This window comes from Ovis aries, chromosome 19, assembly GCF_016772045.2.
Source record: "Ovis aries strain OAR_USU_Benz2616 breed Rambouillet chromosome 19, ARS-UI_Ramb_v3.0, whole genome shotgun sequence".
Lineage (NCBI taxonomy): Eukaryota > Metazoa > Chordata > Mammalia > Artiodactyla > Bovidae > Ovis > Ovis aries.
This window is the reverse complement of record NC_056072.1, coordinates 30,104,141-30,132,131: the sequence shown is the minus strand read 5'-3', so window position 1 is coordinate 30,132,131 and position 27,991 is coordinate 30,104,141. Positions and strand designations below refer to the sequence as shown.

Below are 27,991 nucleotides of genomic sequence, written 5' to 3'. Positions count from 1 at the left end.
AAACCTGTAGGGAGAGTTGTAAGCTTTTCTCCAATACTGACCATTGAGGAGTCCAGTTCTCCCATGTTGGTGGGCATCAGAATCATACGGGGAGCATTTCAAAAACGCAGAAGCTGGCACCACTCCCGTTATGGCACATCCAGGCGCGCTGTGACTACGTCTGTGTTTGGAATGACAGCTCTGCTGCGATTCCAATCCTCATGCATACTTAAAAACCACCGGCTTTGATTCTTAATAGAAATCCAAACACATTAAAAGGAATGCAGGTCTCGAGATAAAAACAAAACATTAGTTGGTAAAATCTACATGGAGATAGAGATTTCCGTTTCACAGTCTTTACGAGCGGAAATTACCTGGTCCATGGGCCTCTGTTTAGTGTGCATCAGAATTACCCCAGGAGAGGTTTGTGAACAATGCACATTTGCACATCAGTCAGCAAAAATTCTGATTGAAGGATCTGTATTTTAATAAATCTCCCCTAACACATACACATGCATAGTCACACACAATGTCTGGAAGCAGGTAAACAAGGAACTTCACTTTGAAACATGCTGAACTTGGACCAACAGCAACCCTCTCCCACTTCATATATGAGTTACCACCTCCATCTCTTGTGTTCACCTGTCCTCAGGAGAGAAGCCTCCAGCTCCTCTGACAGGGTACCACCAGCTGAAGGGAGAGGCTCTGGGACAGAAAAAACACATGTCAAACTCACATCACTCCGTTCCCCACAAGAGCTGCGGTTACTTCCTGGGAGCACGAAGAACACCTTCAAAAGTCTGAAGAACAACACACAGCCCCAGTATCCTTAGGTCTCTAAGCTCAAAGAACATACCTAAAATATTCCCCTAATTCACAGACAGGGTTCCAGGAGCACGAAAAGTTACATTATGATTCAACTGCAGAGACAGGAGGGAGAAAAGGAAACCTCAGAAATTCTGCTTTTGAGTTAAAGCTACGACTGCTATTCAGTGTACTAGCTGATAAAGTCGATGACAAAATCAGCTAAAACCAGAGAATCTGGAAGCAAAGAGAATCTGGCCAACTGTGAATGTCCACCTGAATTACTATTAATAAATAAATCTGCATCCAGAAATACAACTTGGAAAAACATCTTTGTCCCATCCTAAGTGAATGTCTCCTATTTCATATGAACAGGAATTCAATAATACCAAGTTCAGGTCCATTTTTCTCCCCTTAGTAAACTGTCCTCTAACATGCTAACCTCTGAGATCTCCAAACTCTTGAAATAAAAAACAGAATGACATGAGCTTTCTAACCAGTGACTCCATTCGAGCTTTTTGTCTGAATTAGCAGCAGTTGGAGGAAATGAAGCCATCACAGAGGGGTCCTGAGTAGAGATAACTAAATAATAAAATAGAATACTTGAACACAACTTTGTATATGTTCATGCTCCTCTATTTAAGAAAATATATCTATTTTATTAAAATTGTCATTTGGAAACAAAGTACAATTAGCTTTGCACAGGGCCTGCCGAGATGTTCTGGAACACACCAGACATATGTAAATATTTCGTGATATCTGTTCCAATTGAGTAGACCTGTCAAGACATTTACAGGGTTTGACACTACTTCTGACTTTAATTAAATTTCTGACCAGATACTTTAATGTAATTTAAATAGATTATTAGTTGTCAGGGTCTAATATAAATTTTGTTTATGATTTAGCTACTTAAAGTACTCTCATTGAAGAAACTATTTAACCCCATGAGTCCACAGCTTCAAGCATTAAGATGAGGCCACTAAAAAGCCTCCACTGCCCTTTGCACTCTCCCAGTAATCTGAAATTACTACAACCTAACGGCAAATACCGAGGCACCAAATTGAGCCCCTCCTCCACTTTTTTAAAAGCAAAGACCTTGCAGATGGTAATACAGAAAAACCCATGTATGCTTATTCAAGTTCCAGATTCTTTCTTCCAGGCAGCCCGTTCTCTCAGTGGCTGGCTAGGTAGGAAATGTTTTTCTCACTTTCAGTCCCATAAAAATCACTACCAAACACCTGTTGTGCACAAGGCAGGGCATGTATTAAAAACGGGCGTCAGGGGATTTCAAAAAGAAAAACAAGTCTTGCAGAGACATCCTCAAGCTCATCTGGCTAAGAGATTTTCAAGACTGGGTAAAACAGTGCAAGAAAAAGGATGCAGCTTCTGGCACAACCTTCTTGTGAATAGGAGCAGACTCCTAAACAAGGCCCGAAAAAGTGCCTCAGTACCAACTGCCTGTAATTAATGAAAATAATTTATTAAGGAAACAAAGAACACTGTCTAATTGTCTTCCCTGGCTGCCATGCACTTTACCCCTATGTACTTCCTCCTTCCAGAATACCAGCCTTGGAGCCATTATTGCAAGAACATTATCTATGGGATGCAAAACCAAAGCACTTCTTGAAATCAAACGTTCCTTGCAGCATTTATTTTTAGGTTGGCAGCACAAGCCAAATCTGCTTAATTTCCATTAACCACATCGTCACATGCACATTGAAATAAACTACGTGGGTCTGGGGGGGTGGATTAAGTGCCATGCATAAGACACCCCATATCTGCCAGGTTTTCCTTTGTTTCAGGAATTTGTCTCAACTCATGGCCTGCTGATGTTTGTTCTAGCTTTCGGCACCTCTAACCTTAATTCAGCCAAGCACCAAGGAAGAGAAGGATTTTTAAAAATCAGTTTAAGATGGCTCCTTGGAGAGCACACATATGGTAAAGTGACACAGATCAGTGCAACAAGGCACAGGAAAGATTGTCTAGAAATTACACCAGCCCAACTGCAAACTTAACTTGGCTTGCTGGCCTGAGTTACAGACTCAGTAATCACCTGGTGGGATGACTACCATCAACTAAAAAAAAAAAAAAAAAAAATCCCCCACAAATGGTAAAAGTCTATGTTGGCTCACATATAAAGCTCACCTGTCTATTCAGCAGATGCCTCTCTTAAGGCTGTTTTCTTTAGAAAACAAACCTCTATTTGCTGGAGACCCTCATATACACTCAGTCCAAAAACGTACTTAAAAATAAAAGAGACAACAATACTGCTGGCTTAGCAAAAATGACATGACTATGAAGGAATTCTATAAAGGGACTATGACACCTAACAGGATAAGAAAGAAAAAGAAAAAAGCCCTAAGCAAAAAAATTTCTTCGAAAAACAAAAATACCACCTGTGCAAATCTAGCTATGCTCTGGAAACCTCTTTTCAGCCTCAGAGAAACAGCTCATGCCCGGTGCCTTGAAGTTGCAATTAAATTGTAGTAATTTAAGATTATCGGGCGAGCAAAGGGCAGTGGGAGCTCTTTGGAGGGCTTGCCTCCCCCACTTAATGCTCTTCAGTCAGGGGTTAAATGAGTTTCTTTAATGTAAGTACCTTAAAGTAACTGAATCATAAACAAAATTTATACTATTTTCTGACAGCCTGCAATCTATTTAAATTTTATTAACGGGTGCCTAAAATTATTTTTAAAAGACAGAACCCTTGCAATGCCCTGTAAATATTCTTGGCATACCCACTGAAAGTAATCAAGACTTTATAATACCTAAATGGAACATACATACATTTTGGGGATGCAGATTCTTTACAAGATAACATTTTAAAAGTGAGTTTGCATCTTAAGTAAAACCTGAAAACCAAATCAACAGCACAATAAGGTTGGCTGCAAAGAGGAAGCTGGGTTCAAAAGAAGTTGTCACATCTGTTCTATTCTCCTTTCTCTTCCTTTATGTTGGCATTGCCGTGGTATAAATATATTTGTTGAGGAAATATCTCAATTTTTCTGTTAATTTAAACAACTGCTGAGAACAGACACAGCCTTCAACAGAGCCTACAAATGCAAATATACAAGGCTGGGGGTAGAGTCTTAAGAGAAATAGGGAAAGAGTCAGTAACAGAAAACCATGCCCAGGCTCAATATTAACTCAGTTAACTTTTGTTATTGTTGGTACAAATGATTTAACTAGAAAATATTTATAGCTTTTCAGAAAACATTACATATTGCAGAAAATTGCCTAATAGCATCCATGTGTATGTTTAACTCACATTGTTTAATGATACAATAAAAGGTATATCCAATAAAAGCTACAGACTTTGAAACATGTTGGGCACTCTGGTTATGAAACTCTGACTTAGAAAAACACAAAGTGCTTACTATGTGATCAACATTTGTTCATTACAAATGCAATCCTTAAACAACAATTATTTTTATCCTTCTCTATGTGTTTATTTGTCCTTTTCCCCACTTTGTTCTACTTAATTAAAAAAATGATATTTAATTTGGGTATAGTCTATACCTAAAAAGTGTTATACAGTTTATACTCCAGGATTTAAATATAAACACAAAATCTTTCAGATGTCCCCAGCAATACAACCCCCTTAATTTGAGGCAGTTAATCTAAAAAGTTGATGTTTCTTTCATTATACTTTGATAAACCTGTGAAAACAAAATGCTAAAGTAATTACTGTTACTACTACCTTTAAAAATGTAAAGCAGTTAAATTTTCCTAGACAACAAGCAAGGACAAGTTACAGAGAACTTGAATAAAAGTAGCAACGTGGTCATGTTGAATGTCAATCTAAAAAAAGAGGTTATGTCTAATCTGGAGAATGCTCCCTCTCGCCTTTTTAAATTCCAAGAGTGGGCTGACACAAAACTTCATCACCAGGATTTTCTTTCTTTTTTTTTTTTTTTTTTGAGCTTCACATCAGATTTAAACCCTCACATACAAAACCTTGGCTTCCCTGACAAGGCAGATCTTCTAAACTTGATGTGAGAAAATGTTATCTAACTCTAGTGTAGGAGTCTAATGTTGGTAAAAAAGAATTCCACTGCACAGTTCTGGGTAGCGAGACAGCCTATGGAAGACTTAATAGCCTTTTAATGCCCTTTTGGGTATGTTTTGTTCATAAATAAGAATGCATTATAAAAATAATAACTTGTTTAGCTATTCAGCATCTATAAGGAACTCAGATCCTGCCTGGAGAGGGGTTGAATATTTCCTTCCAAGCGAGGCTTTGCTTGGACAACAAAGATCAGCATTTGCAATAGTCCATTTCTGCATTAGTCAATATACAGCTTTGCTGCTAGATCGAATAGTCCAGGGTTCTCCGTGTAGAGCTCCTGACAACAACCCAGCAGCAGTTCTGTTTGATCTCTCCTGCTTCCTTAATTTGGGTTGTCAAGGTTCAGCAGTTGGAGGCTGTTTACTTTACTTTTTCAAAAAAAAGAACTGATTTTTTTTTTTTTCTCTCTCTCTCTCTCTCATACAATGACTAATCCAAAGTCTAAGGAGGGTGCGGGGAAAGTGGGGAGGGATGCAGCTAGTGACAAGATGTTAAACATTCCCCCCTCCTTGCAGTAAGATTTTAGCTAACACCTTTTAATGGTAACTGGTTGAGTTCCTTTTTATATTTTTAATACTCTTTAATTGTATGATGTTTCAAGCAGGAAAGTCAGAGACAGAAAAGACTCATTCCCAACCTCTGAAACTGTGAGCCCAATTTTAATTTCCTGGCCTCAAAGAGATGGGTATTTTTCACTTAATAGAATCAAAACTCTAGTGGAATTCTCAAAAGATTTGATACATTTGTCTCTGGAACGGAAAATACCAGGAACTTCTGTGTCTCTGTTATACAGGATAACCCTTGGCAGAAAATACCAGAACTCTTACCATTTCTCTTCAAATTCTAGTTAAGATATTTCCCTAAATTGATTCTCACTATGGAAAATACAAGGGGAAGGGACATGTAAGGTAAAAAATTGGAGATATTCTTCAATATATTTTCGGCAGGAGAAAAATCTCTTTACCATCCCTTAGGTTTTTTCAATTCAGCTATTGTGCAAGCCCTAAATCCTGAAGCCTACGACAACTAAAGGTAAAGTGTAGACAGTTTCAATGTATAGACTCCTTTCAAAGGGAATACAGAACGGCCCTCCAACATTCCAGTCTACAGAACAGTAACAAAAAGGGAAATCCAAACTTGGAAAATACCTGTGACCAGACATGAGAGCAACACCAGCCCCTCCTAAGTGGGCTGGAAAAGCTCAAATGCAACCAAATGAAATGTTTATATTAATTTCATTATTCTGTCCAAGCCTCGAAGGCTGCGGGCAGGGGGTGCACAGAGGAACAAATAAGTTTCATTTCGGGTTTTCTGGTTGAGCAAAAGAAAAGGAATTAAAACGAACGCGTAGGATGAGCCCAGACTAAATCAATACACTTTGTAATCAGCCCGGCAAGGGTATTTGGACACAATGACTTGGAAATAATTAATAGTTAAAGGGGGGGGGGGCGCGGGAGAAGGGTGAGAAGGGGAGCGAGGGATGTCATCATATTTTATCAGAGCACTTTATACTCCACGCTAAACTTTGATCTCTAGATTTTCGGATTTTGGAAAGAAAAGGGGGAAAAAGGAGAAAGTCCAATATTTCGAAGCACCTACCGGCTTGAGGACAGGCGCATTCCTGGCTCCGGCGCCAGATCGCTGCGCTCGCGCCGCCCATGCTGAGGCTTTGGGCACAGAAAACCCCCGGGCGCAACCCAAAGCTCTAAGGTGTCCCTAGACCCTGCGCACCCGCCCGCGGCCGTAGCCGCCTCGACTTACCCGCGGAGACCGGGGAGGGAGTGGGAGCGCCGCCTTCACGCCCGCGGAGGAGGCGCCGGCAGCACCATGGTCCCCGGCGCCGCTGCCGCTGCCCCTGGCCCGCTTGCTCGCCACACGCTCTCTTCCTCTTGCAAACTTTCGGGTTCTGCGGTTGACAAGAAACCGGGGTGACCGTCAGCAAGTCTTCTCGGTGCAGGTTGGGGGAAATGGAGTGGGGCGGGAAAGATGAGTGAGCTGGGGGGCCAAGGCTGAGAGGGCGTCGGGCCCAAAGGACCCACAAGCGCGCGTGGAGGGAAGAGAGAATGTGGCTCAGGGATTCCCTGCAAGGATCCCGAGACAGGGAATCGGACGGAGCCAAAGTCTCAGCACCTTACCCGGGATCTTACAAAGTTGCAACAACAAAAAAGGAGGGGGGAGGAAAGGGGGAGGGGTGGGATCGGGATAAGATCGCAGTCGCAAGGTTTGGAGTTACAACTGTTTATTTAGTCCTTATTCTAACAGGGGGCGGGAGCTGCGCGGCAATGGGGGGCGATTGCGGGGGGGGGGGGTGTTGCAGGCAGAGATTTCTTAGCAAACACTTGTGGGGGGGGGGGGGGCATGAGACTTTGTTTCTGGGCGCGAAGCTCCCTTGCGCCCGCGTGTGTCACCGCCAGTCTCCAGGGACCAAGGTGGAGCTCACAACAGGTGGGGAGGGGGACTAGCCTAGGGCCAAAAAGGAGAAGGAATCAAAGTTTCCGAGCGCAGCAGCGTCTGGGAAGGAGGGGGGGCAGAAGGCGGGGGCGAGGGGAGGCGGAGGCAGTGAATGACCGCGACCCTGCAGCAACTGGCAAACCCCTCGGCTCCCGGCGCCGCCACCTCGGTCCCCACCCGAGGCGCACGGCCGCCCGGCTCGCGGGCTGGCTCAGCTGAATCCTCTCTGCGGGGCACGAATGGAGCGCCGGGAGCTCGGGAAGAAGGCGGCGCGCAGACGAGGAACAGAGAGCCATCGGCTGCCGGGACAGCGCCAAAGGGACGCGGCGACTCGCGCACGTCTCAGGACATATCGAGGCTTGGGAAATCCCCTCCACCCCCGTTCTTAAGAGGGGAGTACACCCAGAAAGTGCATGTGATGGCGTGGAGAGGAATCCGCGCGCGGCGACGACCCGCAGCGCGCCCTGCTCCCACTCTCACTCGCGGAGCTGGCCACGGCAGTCGCGGATCCCTGGCAGGGAGGCTGAGTTCGCTGGGCCGAGCGCGTGAGGGGTACGTGTCTAGCTGAGGGTGTGCGGGTATGTGTTTTGAGTTTTCTGGGCTCTGGGGTGCGACAGAGGAGTGTCCCCGCCATCGAGGTCGGGACGCGGCGTGCGTAGCACTAGAGACGTCCCCAGCCGCGGGGCCTAGGGCGCGGACATCCCCAGTCATTCTGCTGAGGCCCACGGAGCAGCCCCTGGGCACAGAGGGGACAAACACTAGCAGTTGAGCGAAGGGAAAAAGTTTGCTCTAAGTGCAAACTTTGGGCTCGAGAAGCACCCAGCAGCGCGCCCCCCTCCCGCCGTGGACCTGACCCCGGGCCCTGCGCCCTCCCGGCAGCTACTCGGAAGGCACCCCAACAACGGACACTGAAAGTTACACCAGGCCGCCTGGGCTTATCGATTTCTCTCCCCACGGCGAGTGCAGAACAACGCGTGAAGGGGCCAAGGGGAAGGCGAGATTGCCTCCTCGCCGCTGCCTTCGCCGCCCCACCCCCCATTTGACTTATGGAAATGCACCCAAGAGAGCAGTGCCCCTGGAAACCCCTCCACCCCCAGGCGACTCGCAGCCCCCACCCACCCCAGAGCCTGGCCCTGACCCTGGGAAGAGAGAGGCTGCCTCTGGGGAGGGCTGGGGGAGATGCACGTGGAGCCGTGGAGCCGGGAGATGGAAAGTAGATATTTTTCTTTTCTTTCTTTCTTTCTTTTTTTTTTTTTTTTGGTTGTTGTTTTTGTTGTTTAAAGTGGTCGGAAACAAGGCAGGAGGCGGCTTGGGAAAAAGTGGAGCAGAAATGGAAAAATACAAACTCACCCGCTGCAAATGGTCTCTCGGTGCAAACTAAGGTGTTTTCGGGCCTTTCCCCGAGCGCGCCCACTCCCGCCCGCGCGCGCACCCCCGCAAACACACTCACTTGGTCACACACGCGCGCGCGCGCGCACATATACACACACACACACACACAGACACACACATACACACGCACTCCCGGGCGAGGGCCGGGCCGCGCGAGTACAGCATGAAACCGCCACACAATAAATAACAATAGATTCCTCCGCTCCGGACTAGCTTCCCGGAGCCCAGCTAGCGCCAGTGGTGGCGGCGGCCGCAGAGGCGCGGACGGCGTCGGGCCGGGGCTTTCCCCAGCCTGCTCCCACCCCTGACATCCAGCCTGGGCCCCTTCTCCACCTCACGCGCCCACAAACCACCCCCGGGCCTGAGCCTGCTCACCCTCCTTCCCCAAGCCACTTAGGTGCTGGTGCCCGCCCCCACCCCCGGAACAAATAAATAAATAAGGCGCGCGCGAGGCCAACACGTCGCGGAGGGAGATGTTGTTATTTTTTGCTGTTGTGCGTCCCTGACGTCACATCCACCTGCTGGGTAAACAACAAGGCTTGCAGCAAAAAAAAAAAAAAAAAAATCGCAGTTGCCAAAGCAGGGCTGGGGGAGGTGGGAATTGGGGGCAAGGGGAACAGAGAGGTAGGAGTGAGGGGCGTCCAGGCTGGATGGGAGAGAGGGAGGCAGAGCCTGCAGACCCGAGAGAGAGGAGGGCCACGCCAGAGCAGTCCCTGGCAAAAGAGGAATCAGGCAAGAAAGACCTGGAAAACAAGGGGCATGGGGGAGGGGGATTCCTCAGAAGAGGGGAAAGGGGGGCCCATTCAGACCCTGGGGAAAAAAGCGAGAGGGAGAGTGTTAGCAACTAGGGACGAAGATCGTAAGGCGACGGCTATTTGCTTGGTTTCTGAGCTAAAAATACAGAAGGAAGAGGAGAGGATAGACAGGGATGTGAGTTTCCTCCAGTTAAAAGTGAAAGTGTTTTGCCATCAGTGACAGTTGAAGGAGGGGGAGGGGGTGGTGTTTTCAACCCCCTTTCTCCTTCTCTCCCGTCCTCCCTCGGTCTCTCCTCTTTCTTTCTGTACTTTGTCCAATGAAAGAAGGCGAGTTCGGAAGGTGAAAGTTCAGCAGGAGGACAAACCCCTGTTTGCAAGAAAGAGAAACCAGCCAGCGAGGGGTTTTTCCCCCTGTATTTCTGAAGCAGGAGAGTGTAATGTGGGACGCTTCCCCGTCCTTCCTTCTCAGAGTCACTGCAGGAATGTGTAGTTAGATCCACTTCAGGGGAAAGTGGCTGCGTTGGGAGCTCTGTTCTTGCCACGGTTTCTCTTAGGAAAACGCCCAGGGGGCTAGAATGTCAATCAGTTGTTTAACACAAATTACCTTCTCTCCCAGAGATCAGTCACATGTAAAAAGCTTTGTCCAATTCTTTGAAAAGGTGAGACTTTTTTTCTTTTTGTTGCTTTGAAGTTTGGTGGAATTTAGAAATTTGAAGGAGTAAATTAGGAGCCTGGATTAAATATTTTGAAATATACATGTACAAAACAAAAGACACAAGCATTTCTTTCACTATCATCAATACAAATAGAGAAGGAAGATGACTTTCTGTTTCCACACTGTGACTTGGAAAGATACATGGCTCTATGGTTTGTTATTGTTTTTAACAGAAATAATTTTTTCAGACTCTTAACCTCAGATGCCGCTAACATACCAGCATTTCCAGCTACCGGCTGGGTGGTATAGCAGGGTAACTCTTTATGAGAATATATTGGCAGCCAGTCCTGTGGATTCCTACAAAGTACTTGGGAGGTGAGGAGACAATGGGGGAAGGGGGGAAGACCTGGTGGGGAGGGTAAGTATTATCTCTCTGGTCTTTAGCCTGGCTGGGGCAGTTGTAGATAACCAATATTCTGAAAAAGAGTTATTATCAATTTTTTGGATACTGTCTGTATACAAATATTTTAAAACATTCATTTACTGAAGAATTCTAAATCTCAATTTCAACAATAGCATAAGACTACCATTTTAAAATTGTATCTGTTTTGCAAGTAAAAAAAAAAAATCATTCACTCATGCTACAGAATAAAGCCAGAGACAGGGAGACCATGCTAAGGTAATTACAACACAGTAGAATTCTTGTTGAATGCATGCTGTGTAAGACGCTAGGCTATCCAGGCAAAACCATCCATCAGATCTTTAGACTAGAATCGAGATAAAGAAAATGTGTTTCAGTTCCTGCAGCACTTCCTAGCTTCCTAGAGGCTAGAGTTGTGTTCTTTGATTCAAGAAATTAAGACATGACACACCTACTATGTTCTAGACCATATAGTAGGCACTGAGGGATGCAAAAATACATAAAATTTCTGCCCTTGAGGAGCTCACAGTCTACATCTGTCAGTGATAACATCTAATATTTATTGAATCCTTACCATGTACTAGACAATTATATAAAAGCTTTGTCTTCTCAGTTAACACTATGAACAACCCTTTACCACCCATTACCATCACTGGAAATTCCATATGCTGAATTTACATGGAAGTAAATGGAAATCTACAAAGTAGCCAGTCTATGGAGGGTTGTTGGCTGGGGATGTGATGATGTTTTTCATTTCTACAGTGTTTATGCCCGATATAACATGTTATGGTATATGTTGGGTTGCAAAATTATAACTCAGGGGAATAGCAATTTATTTCAATATGACAAATTTATTCATCATCTCTAAAGAACAATTCATGCTCTGATCTTGTTTTCAGATCAAATAGTGAGTTTTGTGTGTGTGTGTTTTTTTTAAATTATTAGCATTGCCATACTAAAGGAGATCTTTAGGTTACCACTGATCTTATTCTGCATTTTAACTTTCTTACATTCACCTGAAAGTGGGGGCCAAAATCAGACTGGCAACAAGTTTTGCAGACAAAAGGAAATCCTGGCTGTAAATCCCATGATATATTGTACCCAATTTTGTAATAATACTGTCTAATGTGCTGCCGTATTAAAGACTTCCATGCCCATTTGGCTTACATTAGAGGGAAACTTAACTGCAGTTTAACATATAGTTCATTTTCAACACTGTCACGTTACATTCATAAGGAGCACATTTTAATTTCTTTATCAGTAATCAACTAGAAGTTTCTTTTTGTTAAATTAAAGCAAGAAGGGTTTTTAAATAAAGGGCATGGGGGTAGGACGCCACCTTTTGGTGGTAAAACAAATAGAAATTCCTTTTTAAAACATGTTCCTGACATAATTTCATTTTTAATTATACTAAGGCAAAGGTGCTTGTTCCCATTTTGTTATAGTTTAAGTAATAGGAAAAAATTGTAAATTCCAAATCAGCAAACTATAGTTAATTGTGGCCAAAATTTCCCCAACGGTCTCAGAACATTTGAGTGCCTTGCCACATACTGTTAATTATATGTAACACCAACTTTGTTCTGCAAATACTGTGTCAATGAATATATGCACATTTTTAGGGAACAGAAACTTGTGTGGACATCAACCAGTTAATGGGATACCTGAATCTTTTTAAGTTTAGAAAATAACTAATACTGTACTCACTGAAGTACCATTATTATAAATATACTATTTTTCTGTAAAGTAACCAACTTTTATTTTTCTATTACTACATTAAATGGGGAATCATATTTCCCAGTCTCCATAAATTAAAAACAATCACAGTAAAAACAAAGTTGCTGATTTTTCTTTGTTAGAAAGAAAGAGAGGTCAAAAAACTAAAATTAACAAAAATTTTAAACAGAAAAGTGACAAGTCCCGGGAAAATGTTAATGCATGTCAACAGAGAATAGTTTTCTTTTTGTTGCTATTGATGTTGTTTGAACAACCAGAAAGAAATGAAAGTGATTGCCAAGAATATGTGATTCAATGTTATCTCATGCCATCCCAGTGATAAGACTCCTACACTCTGAGAAATAGGCATAACCAAGTATGTATATCAAATTACAGATTAGGAAGCTGGAACCCAGGGAGGTTAAATTGCCCTCCAAGGCCAAATAATTGGTGAGTGGCTAAACAAGGATTAGAATCCAGGTGTCCTGGCTCCTTTTGTATTCCCATCTCATACTCTTCACTTTACCAAAGAGATGGGCCACCCCTCCTCAGAAATCATTTAACCTTCTCCCAAATAGCCAACCCATATAGCCATTTATAAGTAGGACAGCAACTGAGAGCCAAAGCCAAGATCCCCCGCTTACCTCCTCCCTCTCCTCTACCCCAGGTGTGGCAGACATCCAGGTACCGGTAAACACAGTGGAGAAAGGAGGGAAGGAGAGAAAGGGAGGAGAAGAGGGACATGGGGGAAAGGGAAAGGTTGTAAACGTGTTCCGAATACTCTAAATGAAGGCTTCTACTCCTGCGTTTCCTTCCAAGAAGAGAAAAATGGCTAATGAAAATCACATGTTTCACAGTAAGTGGCAAAAGAAGTGTGTTCTCTGGGTTGTGATGTGGCTCTCTGTCCATACCAAAAACCAACAGAGGATCTCCGTTTTTAAAGTATGGTTTTTAAAGTATGGGAAGTATTTGGAACCAAAACAAAGTTTAAAAATAAAGTACGGTTGGCACTCTGTACCCATTGGTTCTGTATCCACCTATTCAACCCACGGTTTCGTGGATGCTGCCGGTTGAATCTGTGAATGCAGAACCAGCCCCTGTGGAGGATATACTGTACGGGACTTGAGCCTCCACCTACTTGGGTATCTGAGCAAGGTCCTGGAACCAGTCTCCTCAGATACTGAGGGACCCCTTTATACAACACCATCAGGCATTCTGAAACAAACCACATCTGATAACTGAATGGCTTGAAAAGCTAGTCAAGCAATGGTAAAAGATCCCAGCTTTCAAAGAGGCTTCCCCAATGCCAAAACTTGTTAAGAGGCTCAGCATTCAAACTAGAGACAATAGTGCATTTTCTGAGGTTTTAATCACAGAGAGGGGCTTTAGTTACAGAGATTGCATTTCCTGTTTTCTTTTAAGGGTATAGTTCAATAAATGTAATCATGGCCTGTAAATATTTTTATGGTTTTTTTTTTTTTTTTTTGTAAATTGGTGCTTGTGAAAGAAGTTGTTGATATGCACAATGAAGTATTTGGCCAAGTACCTCCACTCCAAAAAGCTGTTATGATCCGTTAAGCCGTGAACATTCAGAGTGCAACATGTTGATAAATGGAGATTCTTAAAGGGAGTATGAGCAGCTTTATCCTACCTGCCACAGGTGTAAGAACAATCTACAGCCTTGCTATGCAAAATGAAATGTGCTGGCCTGCAGCATGGGCACTGCACCTGACAATGTGTTGAAAAGGCAGAATTAGGGACTTCCCTGGTGGTCCAGCAGCTAAGACTCCATACTCCCAATACAGGGGGCCCAGGTTCAATCCCTGGTCAGGGAACTACATCCCACATGTCACAACTGAAGATCCCCATGCTGCAATTAAGACCTGGTGCAGCCAAATAAGTACATAAATGTTTTTGTTTTTAAGAAGGCAGAATCACAGCCCAGTGCCTAGACCTACTGAACCAACATCTGCATGTTAACAAAGCTGGCCAGGTAGAACTCACACTAAAGTTTGAGAAACACAAATCTGCACTGCACATGGCCTCTTACAAAACAGGCACCATCTCAACAACTTTAACACCTTCAGCTACTTGACCGATAGTTCTGTAAGCTGTCCGCCATACCTGGTTCTCCAACCTAGCATCTTTTGTAAACTTTGTTGGGTTCTTGTGTTTCAACCACTTGCAAAGTTAAGCCAGTAAATCACCTATGTAAACCATGATTAATTCCTCTGACATTAATAGCAGGATGACTGCTCTCTTCTGTTACCCAAAAGAGACTGCTAATTGCCCTCCAACTGTTTACCTTTGTATTGTTTTATGAGTGCTCACAGAAAGATGGAAGATGTTCCCTACCAGGCCAGAAACAAATGCCAGACAGGTTTTGGGAAGGCTGAACACATGCTATGACTACACCCTGTTAGTAGAAGGGCTTTGCTTTCTTGGTTTTGTTTTCTTTTTTATGGAAAGGATGACGCCTCCATAATTACAGGTGTTGCAGTTCAAAACCCAGAATATTTTCCAAAGCACTGAGGGGGCCACACCTCCAGTGGCCCATGAGCCATCCTGGTTGGATTCTCTTTCCACTTCTCTACAATTTTTAAAGATGCGTGCAAGCACCACGAGATTTACATTAAGTATAATGAGAGGAGGGGGGACCCCATGCAAGTATGTTTACTTCTGAATTAACATGAAGGAATCATAGGCAAATCTCACAGCTGATAGTTAATTTGTATCTGTGAAGTTCTCAGACTGTAGTCACCTCTGATTCCTAACAATAGGTTACTTTTGTAAACCTCCCCCCACCAAAAAAAAAAAAAAATTAAAACTGTTGTTTTTATACTATCCTAAGGCAGTATAATTATGTCTCTGAGTAATTGTGTACCTGAATTCAAAATAAGATTTCACACGTAAAGCAAAATTCTGATTATAATCTCTGAGAAGTGTCTTGGCTTATATTTAGAATCCACAAGTGCCAGCTCAGGGTTACAAAAGGCATTGTTCTGTAAGACTAGAGACAAACTCTATTTGTATGAGAAGGGAAATTAGGTAGGTCTACCCACCTTCAGGAACGAGGGAGGCTGTGTGCTCAGTCGTGTCCAACTCTGCGGCCCCATGGACTGTAGCCTGCCAGGCTCCTCTGCCCAAGGGGATTCTCCAAGATAAGAAAACTGAAGTGGGTTGCCATGCCCTCTTCCAGGGGATCTTCCCAACCCAGGGATTGAATCTAGGTCTCCCGCATTGCAGGTGGATTATTTACCATCTAAGCCACCAGGGAAGCCAGTGAATACTGGAATGGGGGGCCTATCCCTTCTCCAGGGGATTTTCCCAACCCAGGAATCAAACCAGGGTCTTGAGTTGCAAATTACAGAATTTTTAAGAAATATTAAACATGGGGATATGCTGACCTTTCTGTTATGTTAAACTTGAGATTTGTTCTTTTTTTTTAGTAGTATCTATAAAATAGTTATCAACTGAAGTTTCCTTTCTCCCCTCAGTATGTTCATGAGCCACTGTTGACATTAAAAAGCCTTACAAAGATAAAAATCTGGTATCCCCAAGTTTAATATGAATCCTACGGTAATGAATTAGAATTGAATGTATTCATATGGACAGCTAAATATACATATATAAAAATATGTACATATAGCAATATAAAACATAAACACATATATTTACAGATAAATAAATACAGAAATAAATCTATATATGTGAAGGCCTGAAGTGCAAGTGTTAGTCACTCAGTTGTGTCTGACTCTTGGCAACCCCATGGACTGTGGCCCACCAGGTGTTGCTATCCCTGGACTTCTCCAGGCAAGAATACTGGAGTAGATAGCCATTCTCTTCTACAGGGGATCCTCCTGACCCAGGGATCAAATGCAGGTATCTTGCACTGCAGGCTGATTATTTACCATCTGAGCCAGGTGGCCCAGTTACCATGCATACATTTATTTCCTGCTGCTGCTGCTGCTGCTAAGTCGCTTCAGTAGTGTCCGACTCTGTGCGACCCCACAGACGGCAGCCCACCAGGCTCCTCCGTCCCTGGGATTCTCCAGGCAAGAACACTGGAGTGGGTTGCCATGTCCTTCTCCAATGCATGAAAGTGAAGAGTGAAAGTGAAGTCACTCAGTCGTGTCCAACTCTTAGCGACCCTATGGACTGCAGCCTATCAGGCTCCTCGACCCATGGGATTTTCCAGGCAAGAGTACTGGAGTGGGTCGCCATTGCCTTCTCCGATTTATTTCTTAGCTGTATCCATTGACAAAAGGCAAGAAGTAGTGATATCCTAATAGCAACAAGCACACCCAGTACTCAGATCTTGGTTTTTAAATACCTTCCTTCAATAAAACCTCTTTCCCTGATAGCTCAGTTGGTAAAGAATCTGCCTGCAATGTAGAAAACCCCGGTTCAATTCCTGGGTCGAAAAGATCTGCTGGAGGGGGGATAGGCTACCCACTCCAGTATTCTTGTGCTTCCCTTGTGTTCAGCTGTAAAGAATCCACCCGCAATGCAGGAGACCTGGGTTCAGTCGCTGGGTTGGGAAGATCCCCTGGAGAAGCGAAAGGCTACCCACTCCAGTATCCTGGCCTGGAGAAGTCCATGGACTGTATTGTCCATGGGGCCACAGAGTCGGACATGACTGAGCGACTTTCACTTTCACTCCAATAAAACCAATCAGAACTCCCTGGAGAACTAGTCAATTCTGGTGATGGAGTAGAGAAAATACAAGATAAGCCTGGAACACCATGTAGTACCAGAAATTGCTATAAGACACACTGAAACAAAAAAACGATGGCATGGAGTGGAGAGACGCTGAAAAGCCATAACGGCCAATCCTGAAGAGCTCCCCAATACCCAAAATTGAGACACTGTGAGCAAGAAAAGAAATGACAATAGATTATAACCCAAAGGATGAAATAAATATGCACGAATCCATATTGACAAATGAGGATGCATGCTAAGTCACTTCAGTCGTGCCCAACTCTTGGCAGCGCTGTGGACTGTCACCCACCAGATTCCTCTGTCCATGGGATTCTCCAGGCGAGAATTCTGAAGTGGATTGCCGTGCCCTCCTCCAGGGGATCTTCCCAACCTAGAGATCAAATCCAGGTCTCTTATGTCTCCTGCCTTGGCAGGCAGGTTCTGCACCACTAGTGCCACCTGGGAAGCCCATACTGACAGACATATACACAAAATTACACACATATATGGAGAAGTCAATGGCACCCCACTCCAGTGCTCCTGCCTGGAAAATCCCATGGATGGAGGAGCCTGGTGGGCTGCAGTCCACGGGGTCACTAAGAGTCGGACACAACTGAAGCGACTTAGCAACACACATATATGCATGTAGATGTAAATATGTGTGTATAATATCTACACACATAAATAAATGGGAAAGTGATAACTCTTCCTTCCAGAAGATTGGTGGGGCCCAGCAATTGATGTCTTATGTTTTAAGAGGTGATGCTAATGCCATGACCTAGAGAACTCTACCAGACAAATCACTGAAGTTGGTTGAGTATAATTAGGGAGGTGTGGGGACGGTGGTAATTTGACCACACGTAACTTCCCTGGTGGCTCAGACGGTAAAGCGTCTGTCTACAATGCAGGAGACCTGGGTTCAATCGCTGAGTTAGGAAGATCCCCTGGAGAAGGAAATGGCAATCCACTCCAGGACTATTGCCTGGAAAATCTCATGGACAGAGGAGCCTGGTAGGCTACAGTCCATGGGGTCGCAAAGAGTCGGACACGCCTGAGCGACTCCGCTTTGTCTCAACTGAAAGGGACAGAGGCTGACTGCTGTCTCCTTAAAAGCAAGCTCAGGTCAGAAAGCGCTTCTGCATTTTTGAGAGACAAAGAAATCCAGATCTTTCCCCAAACAGTCCGTGGTTGTAAAGTCTTAGGTAGGCCAATCAAAGCATAGCTTCAGGGGTCATCAAGGCCACAGGCCGCTCCCATACAACTCCCACTGTTGGGAAAACGCAGCCCCATGTCAGTCCAGAATGACAGGGTTCGTCCCTTAAGTGAGCAAAGTGGAAACAGACAGAGAAGGGGGACCCGGAGAGTACTTTTCCTTACTCTTAAATTTCTTCCCAAGTATTAACTATAGTCACTTCAAGCATTTTGGTTAGGAAAGTTGGTTTGCAATCTGAATGATTTCTCCATGTGTCAGCAGAAGTCACATTTTCAAAATATCAAACCATCAAATATAATTATTTGGAAGGTACTCTATTTAGGATTCTTTGTTACTCTCCAGAAAAGTGAGTGAGTTGAAAATTTTTACTAGGATATTTTGTTCAAGGAGTCTAGTGCCAGGGCAACCTCCTGTATTACTATTATTATTATTATTCTCCTCCATTTTATCACTTTCCCTCTGCTGTCATGAAGAAAGCCATGGCAGAAAGTCCAACTGATCTTTGTCTTGTCTCTTTTGCATCTACCGTCTTCTACTCTTTCCGCTCCCACCAGGCCAGAGCCACACATATTAGATGCCTCTTCCCTCATGGAAGATGCCATCTCCCTCATGAAGACATGCAAGAGACAAAAACAAGGTGGTGAGATAAATACCTTAAAAGCAGCTTGAAAAGTAGAGGACTGAGCAGGGAGCATCTGGAAGGACAATGGAAAAAAAGAGTGGGATGCCCATGTATCTCACTAAGTAGGTAAGACTTCTTTCTGCGGAGCTGGGAGGGTGGATTTGCCTTACAGGTGAACATTCAGCAGTGGCAAAGGTATGGAATCTGCAACACCCACGACAGTGGTTCTCAAACTGCTGAGCATGGGAATCATCTGCAGATGAGAAAAGAAAAATATGGAGGCCAACTCCCAATAGAGGGATTGGGATTTCACTGATCTGGAGTATGATCTGGGAGTGAGGAGTTTTAAAAGCTTCCCAGTGAGTCTAATCTGCAGCAGGGTTTGGGAATTCCTGACCTGGGCTTCCCTGACAGCTCAAGCGGTAAAGAATCTACCTGCAATGCAGATGTGGGTTCAATCCCTGGGTCTGGAAGATCTCCTGGAGAAGGAAATGGCAAACCACTCCAGTATTCTTGCCTGGGAAATCTCATGGGCACAGGGTAACAAAGAGCCAAACACAACTGAGCACAGCCACACACATACCCTGGGAGTGAGTCTCAGAGGACAGGAGTCACAGACAGCCCTGCCGGCCTAAGAGATGTGAGGATCACCATCACCCAGTACACTCTGAACCTTCACTGTGGCCAGTATCCTACATAAAGGAAATCAATTGATTAAACTAACTCCCCAAAAAAGGGCTACCATACTGGTCTTCAGACCTTGTGCATCAGAATCGGTGTGGTTGATACAAGGATTAAGGGTGTGGGCGCGAGGTTAATACAAGGATCCTCAGAGCCCACTTCAAACCAGCTAGAGCAGTGTTGGTAAGAGACTGTGGAAACAGACCTTTTTAGAAGCTGACCACCTGGCTATGATATGCAGTGAGGTGTGGAATCCTTCCATGGGGATTTCCAGTGGTAGTACCTATCATGAATTCTGTTTCCATGTTAAAGGGGAACCTTTAAAGAGGGCAACATATAAAACAAAGAAACAAACATGGACATCATAGCCTTATGAAAGATTCCCAGAAGTCATTGAGAGTAACTTCCTTGTTTTCCACAGGTGGTAACAGTCATAGAAAGATCAGCTGAGATGTCTCAGAGCTCAGGAGGCTAAGGTCTTGGTTCCTGGCAAAGTCCTGGGCATGAGACATAGCTGGCTGGAAAATCCCAGTGCCATGCCCAGCAGTGTGTCACTTTGGGGCAGGTTCGCAACCAACCCACCTATGCGACTCAGTGAGGCGGCAGTAGAATTGGCATGCATCTTACTGAGCTGCTGAGGACGGTCCCAGAGAACACACTGAGCTGGGCACAGAGCAAATGGTCAGCAAAGCATTTCAGAGGAGCAGAGCTCCCTTAGGTCCCGGAATCCCGACTCCCTGTGGGGGCTTCTCTAGTTTTCACGGAAAGATTTCTGGGTCTTGGAGCTCTGATGTGGAGGAACATTGGAAGTCTGGATGTTCTCAGAGTCTTTCAAGGCATGCCACTCATTCTGCCTGCCCCACCCATATCTGAAATCAGGGCCACCTTCAATGCACTAATTCTTGGTGCAAGAATACAATGGGGATTTTTAAAAGTCAGAACAAGAAAATAACAATAGAAGAATCACCTTACCAGGTAAGGACATTCTCATAAAACTGAGTGAGGTTCCTTCAAATCAAGGTTTCACAACTTGGGCATGATTGACGTTGGGGGCCGGATAATTCTTTGCTGGGGATGGGGCAGGGAACATTGTATAATGTTTAGCGGCATTCCTGGCCTCTGCCTACTAGATGCCACTGGTACCCACATACTGCCCAGTCAACAGAGCCAAAAATGTCTCCAGACTTGGCCCAATGTCCACTGGGACGCGAAACTGCCCTCTGATGAAATATGCTACTCCAGGTAACATCAGAGCACAGGTAGGACTCCCTCTGGATCACCAACTTGCCCTGCCACTGCCATTTAAATGACAACTTCCCCCACAAGGAAAAGTAGAAATCAATCTCATTTCTATCGGTAACTGACTAACCAAATCATTTTCCTTTCAAAATAGAGGGGCTCAAGATGAAGCTGTCTATAACTCGAACAGAGCCCCAGGTGGGCTCCACAGCCTTGCTCAGCCACCACTAACCTCTTTATCAGTTCAGTTGCTCAGTTGCGTCTGATGTTTTCTGACACCATGGACTGAAACACACCAGGTTTCCCTGTCCATCACCAGCTCCCAGAACTTGCTCAAACTCATGTCCATCGAATCAGTGATGCCATCCAACCATCACATTCTCTGTCATCCCCTTCTCCTCCTGCCTTCAATCTTTCCCAGCATCAGGGACTTTTCCAATGAGTCAGTTCTTCGCATCAGGTGGCCAAAGTATTGGAGCTTCAGCTTCAGTATCCGTCCTTCCAATGAATATTCAGGACTGATCTCCTTTAGGATGGACTGGTTGGATCTCCTTGCAGTCCAAGGGACTGTCAAGAGCGTTCTCCAACATCACAGTTCAAAGCATGAATTCTTCAGTGCTCAGCTTTCTTTATAGTCCAACTCTCACATCCATACATGACTACTGGGAAAACCGTAACTTTGACTACATGGACCTTTGCCAGCAAAGTAATGTCTGCTTTTTAATATGCTGTCTAGGTTGGTCACAGTTTTTCTTCCAAGGAGCAAGCGTCTTAATTTCATGGCTGCATCACCATCTGCTGTGATTTAGGAGCCCAAGAAAATAAAGTCTCTCACTATTTTCATTGTTTCCCCATCTATTTGCCATGAAGTGATGGGACTGGATGCCATGATCTTCATTTTTTGGATGTTGAGTTTTAAGCCAGCTTTTTCACTCTCCCCTTTTACTTTTATCAAGAGGTTCTTTAGTTCCTCTTTGCTTTCTGCCATAAGTGTGGTGTCCTCTGCATTTCTGAGTTTAATGCTATTTCTCCCAGCAATCTTGATTCCAGTTTGTCCTTCATCCAGCTGGCATTTCACATGATTTACTCTGCCTATAAGTTAAATAAACAGGGTGAAATATACACCTTGATATACTCCTTTCCCAACTTGGAACCAGTCTGTTGTTCCATGTCCGGTTCTCACTGTTGCTTCTTGACCTGTATAGAGACTTCTCAGGAGGCAGGTAAGGTGGTCTGGTATTCCCATAACTTGAAGAATTTTCCACAGTTTGTTGTGGTCCATACAAAGGCTTTAGTGTAGTCAATGAAACAGAAGTAGATGTTTTTCTGGAACTCTCTTGCTTTTTCTATGATCCAGTGGATGTTGGCAATTGATCTCTGGTTCCTCTGCCTTTTCTAAATCCAGTTTAGACATTTGGGAGTTCTTAGTTCATGTACTGTTGAAGTCTAGCCTGCAGTATTTTGAGCATTACTCTGCTAGCATATGAAATGAGTGCAACTGTGCGGTAGTTTGAACATTCTTTGGCATTGCCTTTCCTTGGAATTGGAATGAAAACTGACCTTTTCCAGCCCTGTGGTCGGTCATTGCTGGGTTTTCCAAATTTGCTAGCATATTGAGTGCAGCACTTTAACAGCATCGTCTTCTAGGATTTGACATAGTTCAGCTGGAAGTCCATCACCTCCACTAGCTTTGTTCGTAGTGATGCTTCCTAAGGCCCACTTGACTTCGCACTCCAGGATGTCGAGCTCTAGGTGAGTGCTCACACCATTGTGGTTGTCTGGGTCATGCAGATCTTTTTTGTATAATTCTTCTGTGTATTCTTGTCACTTCTTAATATCTTCTGCTTCTGTTAGGTCCATACTGTTTCTGTTCTTTACTGTGCCCATCTTTGCATAAAATGTTCCCTTGGTATCTCTAATTTTCTTGAAGAGATCTATTCTCTTCAATAGAACCATTTGATTGTTTTCTATTCTATTCTATCGTTAAACATTCTATTGTTTTCCTCTATTTCTTTGCATTGATCACTTAGGAAGGCTTTCTTATCTCTCCTTGCTATTCTTTAGAACTCTGCATTCAGATGGATATATCTTTCCTTTTCTCCTTTTCCTTTCGCTTCTCTTCTTTTCTCAGCTACTTGTAAGGCCTCCTCAGAAAACCATTTTGCCTTTTTGCATTTCTTTTTCTGGGGGATGGTTTTGATGACTGCCTTCTGTACAATGTTATGAACCTCCATCCATAATTCTTCAGGCACTCTATCATATCTAATCCCTTAATCTATTTGTCACTTCCACTGTAAAATTGCAAAGGATTTGATTTAGGTCATACCTTAATGGTCTAGTGGTTTTCCCTACTTTCTTCAATTTAAGTTTGACTTTTGTAATAAGGAATTCATGATCTGAGCCGCATTCAGCTCCAAGTATTATTTTTGCTGTCTGTATAAACCTCTTTATTCAGTTCAGTTGCTCAGTTGTATCCAACCCTGCAACCCCAAGGACTGCAGCATGCAGGGCTTCCCTGTCCTTCACCAACTCCCAGAGCTTGCTGAAACTCACGTCCATCGAGTCCGTGATGCCATCCAGCCATCTCATCCTCTGTCGTCCCCTTCTCCTCCTGACCCCAATCTTTCCCAGCATCAGGGTCTTTTCTAATGGAATCAGTTCTTCATATCAGGTGGCCAAAGTATTGGAGCTTCAGCTTCAGCACCAGTCCTTCCAATGAAAATTCAGGACTGATCTCCTTTAGGATGGACGGGTTGGATCTTCTTGCAGTCTAAGGGACTCTCAAGAGTCTTCTCCAACACCACAGTTCAAAAGCATCAATTCTTTGGCGCTCAGCTTTCTTTATGGTCCAACTCTCACATCCATAGATGACTACTGAAAAAGCATAGTTTTGACTAGATGGACCTTTGTCAGCAAAGTAATGTCTCTGCTTTTGAATATGCTGTTTAGGTTTGTCACTGCTTCTATAGTTTCTGAGAAAAGGAGGTTTGGCACAGCCCTCATTCCATCACAATCAAGCACACTAACTATCAGAGTCTGGGACTCTACAAGCAATGTCATATATGCAGTCAGCTTTCTGCCAGTCTAAAACCAAAATGCAATAAAGGAAGTGGCAATGAACAGAGTCAGAACTCTAAGTTGCTGCATCTCTTAAGATGATGCATAGGATTTACACCAGGCAGAAACTTCACCTGGATTCCTAATTAAAATTCCCCTTCTTCTGGGAATCCAAGGGCATTTGCATCTCACGTGCAGGGAGCTTCAGAACAGTGGATTGTGTGGAGGGGCCAGTGACTGTCACTAAGTCCACCTTTTCAGTACTAGCTCATCCACTCTCTTCACAGCTCCTGAACAACTTATGTAGCCCAGCTTGCTGTTTTAATGATCAACGATGGAAGTGTCTGAATGATTACTAGATTCATAGAACAGCTTGGGGAAAAAAAACAAATGTTTGTTTCCAAGATTTTTGCTAACCTTGGCATCCTGATGATTTTACATCTAATGTGACTCTAAGGATTCATTCTAATGTTGGAGGAAGCTTATGAGAAGCAGAAGTGGGCATCTGCAAGGGCCCCTCCCTTACACATGCAAGGCTGATGTCAATTTCATTCAGCCATTCACAAAGCAAATATTCACTCCTTGCTAAACTGTGTACCAGGCACTACATGAGACATAAGGGAAGAGTAAAAAAAAGATGAAAATCCTTGTCCTCATGGAGCTTACATTGTGGTTAATTTCTCCATGAATTATGCATAATTTATCAACAGAACATTTTTTTAGAAGAAACTAAAAGCGGTAGCTACCAATATAAACTGACCAAGTCAGCAAAAACGGTATCTCCTGTTAAGAGTTATCACTTAGGGGACCCCGCTGGTGGTCCACTGGTTGGGAGTTCACCTACCAGTGCAGGGAACATGGGTTCTGTCTCTGGTCTGGAAGGATCCCACATGGTGCGGAGCAGCTAAGCCTGTGTGCCACAGTTACTGAGCCCATGCACTCTAGAGCCCATCCTCTGCAACAAGAGAAGCTGCCGCAATGAGAAGTCTAGGCAGCACCATGAAGAGTAGCCTCTGCTGTTTGCAACTAAAGAAAGGCTGCATGAAACAACCAAGACCCAGCACAGCCAAAAAGAAAACTAAAGTTATCACTTAAACTGTAAGAAAATTCCAAATCAAACTTCTGTATATTTTGAGACAGTGGGTAATAATAGGGGGAAAAATGAGTAATAATGGTAAGATGGGCATTAAGAACCTACCACAAAGGAACCTGAAGGTTGATTTACCAACAGTGGAAAGAGTAGGGCACTCTGTAATCTGAGTTACCAGCTTAGCTAAAAGGACAGAGGTGCTAAAAGGAGTAAAAGAACCGAATGACACCAAAATTTTTGTTTTTAGGAGATGGGGAGCAGGGAGAGAGAGAGAGAGAAAGAAAGAGAGTGAAAGAGCAAGAACTCATCTCTTAGTTCCAAGTAAACTGTGGCATTCCACTGAAAAGAGTTCAGGGCCTAGAGAGAAATGGAGGAGGGAAGATTATGACTCTGGCATATCTACAAGACTCCAATTGGCACAACAGAACCAGTCTCTCCTCCAGGCAACAGAAAATAGCCTCTTCTGGATGCTTGTCTTAGGACACAGAACAGCAAAAGGTAGAAGGGGCCAATCAAATCTTCTTTCATCCTTCCAGCAGGTGTCGGGGCAGCATGAATCTTATGCTCCAGGGGAACAAACTGTGCATTTTCTGGGTCAGCATTCAGAAGTTAGAATCCTGAAGAAGAGACGATAACGGTCTGTATAGTTTACATTGTCATCCCCAAAGAAACAGAAGCATGTGTGTTCCAAAAGCCTCAAGCATGGCTGGCCTGCTGTTTACCCGCTGGACCTCTGTGCTGGCTGGAAGGTCACATGTTTCTCAGTGTTTAGAAGCGTATTACCCAGTTGTTTGTTTGTTTCTATCTTTCCTATAAACAGTTTGGTCTCCTTCTGGGGAAAAAAAATCATGTGAGCAGAGCAAACACACACATTCAAAAAATGCTCTGTTCCAATATCCAATAAAGCCAGATTTTTCTAGGGCAAAGGGAATCTTAAAGCGGAAGACCCTGGCTTCTCTCTCAGTTTTAACTCCTACAACAGCCCTTGGTTACGTGCCCATGTGGAAACTGGCTTTTCTGGTTTATCGTGAAAGAAAATAGAGTTTAGATCACCATCCTGTCTCATGCGCGTGTGCTCAGTGGTGTCCGGTGACCCTATGGACTGTAGCCCCCCCCAGCTCCTCTGTCCATGAGATTGCTCAGGCAAGAATACTGGAGTGGGTTGCCATTTCCTCCTCCTGGGGATCCTTCTGACCCAGGGATCAAACCCACGTCTCCTGAATCTCCTGCACTGCAGGTGGATTCTTTACCACTGAGCCACTGGGGAAGCCTGTGTCCTTACACATGCTTTGAAAATTTACCTATGTCAGGAAAGCTTTATTTAGGCTAGTATTACTTTATACCTGTTTGATGTATTGACTGTACAATTACTCCATGTCTTTTATGATGTGCAAGGAGCACTGGAGCCTTCAATTTGCCTGGCATGATCTTCTTCTTCAGACTGTGTGCATGGCTAGCTCTTTCCAGCCTTGGGGTCTCAGCTGAAATATCACCTACTCAGAGAAACATTCCCTGACCTTGTCCAGATACACCCCTCCCCCTCCTCTTCCTTCAAAATTACTATGTACAGTTCTGTTTCCTGATTTATTTACTCATGCATTATCTGTCTCCTTCCCTAGAAATAAGCTCTGTGAAGACAGAGATCTGTCTCTTTTGTGCACTGCATATTCCTCAGTAGCCTGTAACGGGCACTTAAATCTTTGAATGAATGAATGACCAAACAAATCAATGATCAAGTGACAAGATCACCCTATCATCAAAGACTCCCATCTCTTTTGGCTTTTCCTTCCTTCATGTAAAATATTGATAATGACACTGAACTTAGAAAGGAGAGATTCAGGCAGAAATGAAGTTTTCCTTAACAGGAGTTCCAAAGACAAGAATGTGGATGTGCTGACAGAGAGCTCATGGATACCCCAGGAGAAGCTTTGCGAGAGTACCTGTAGGGGGGTGAGGGGCGGGAGGGGCAGGGGTAGTCACCACCCACTTGGGATTCCACCACTGCCCAGTCTTGCATGTCAGATCTAACAAAGTAAAACCTTGGGCCTCTGGTGACCTTTATGTCTCCTAGCTCAACATATGTACTTACACATATTCTTTTAGATGAAGTTTCACCTGGACCCCAGAGTCACCAAGACCTCTTAATTTTAACAGCAGACACACAGGAATCCTTCAAAGTTATTTAAAATTGGAAACATATGCCATGGTGAATAAAGCCAGGCAAATACCGTATTAAGATCTGAGAGCCGTGATGGAGAGCTCTAAAATAATGCAAATGAACACAAACATTTGGACTTGTGCATCACACGAATGCAGCACACGTGGAAGTCGTCGCCGTAAGGGTCTATGCACTTATGCTCACAATGATTCCATTCATCAAAGCCCATTTCGATTTCCGTTTTTGGAATTTCCATGAGAAAACAAGACATTAGGTAAAGCACTGCCTCTTATGGTAAATTTTACCCACGTGGCTCTGTTTGATATTTGAAAATGACCAAATAGAAATTCAGAGCATGCCTTGGGGGGCAATCAAGCAGGTAGCTCCTGGCATTTGCTGAATAATGAAGCCTGGTTTTCTTGTCTGGTTCAGAAAGTAGCTTTAAAGGCCATAATCAAAAGTGAAATTCAAGAGAAGATGCTTCACTGGTAGCATCTTTGAAACAGCATGTAATTTCCTACGGCTGAAAATCTTGAAGAACAACATTCTTTTGGATCTTGTTTATTTTACAATTCCATATGATTACCTAACAAAACAAACTTATCTGGGAAAAGCACCTTACAGATGTGTATAACCCCCACTTCTAAATAGCTACGTATTACATTAAGGGGGCTGCATGTTTCCATTATGGTATCCAAAATAAAAAGTTCAAAGGTAACTCCTATTGTTTTTCAATCAATCATAAGCAAGACCAAATAAATGGGAAGTAAACTGTGGTAAATATAACCACTTGCTTTATAAAAGTCCCAGGACTGCATAATTTTAACTTTGTTTTTTAATACTTTAAGAAATTAATGACTGCACAAAGTAGAAAATGTGCAAAACACTAAGTATATTAAAAAATACCCATAATCCTGTCATCTATAGATAATCAAAGTAAACATCTGGGCACACATTCTTCTAGATCTTTCTCCAGCATGCATGTTTTTGT

The 27,991-nt window shown here is 43.8% G+C and overlaps 1 protein-coding gene and 1 long non-coding RNA gene across 23 annotated transcripts in view; one reads left to right on the top strand and one right to left on the bottom strand.

Annotated features, from left to right (window-relative positions):
- Positions 1-8,849, bottom strand: part of FOXP1 (forkhead box P1) — a 624,022-nt gene extending 615,173 nt beyond the window's left edge. For 14 of the 22 annotated variants that reach the window (XR_006057033.2, XM_042235960.1, XM_060402207.1 and 11 more), the window contains exons 1-2: positions 8,654-8,849; positions 6,614-6,758 (exon numbers count right to left, since the gene is read on the bottom strand). The gene's annotated coding sequence lies outside the window, so the exon portion shown is untranslated. Of the gene's footprint in view, positions 1-41; positions 5,356-6,451 lie in introns of those variants that run through there. The other 8 variants (XM_060402200.1, XM_060402196.1, XM_042235956.2 and 5 more) reach the window with 3 other exon arrangements.
- On the top strand, positions 7,409-27,718 carry LOC121817230 (uncharacterized). The gene is made up of 2 exons (XR_006057040.2): positions 7,409-7,855; positions 8,587-27,718. It is a non-coding gene; the product is annotated as an uncharacterized LOC121817230 (long non-coding RNA).
- Positions 27,719-27,991: the final 273 nt, after the last annotated feature.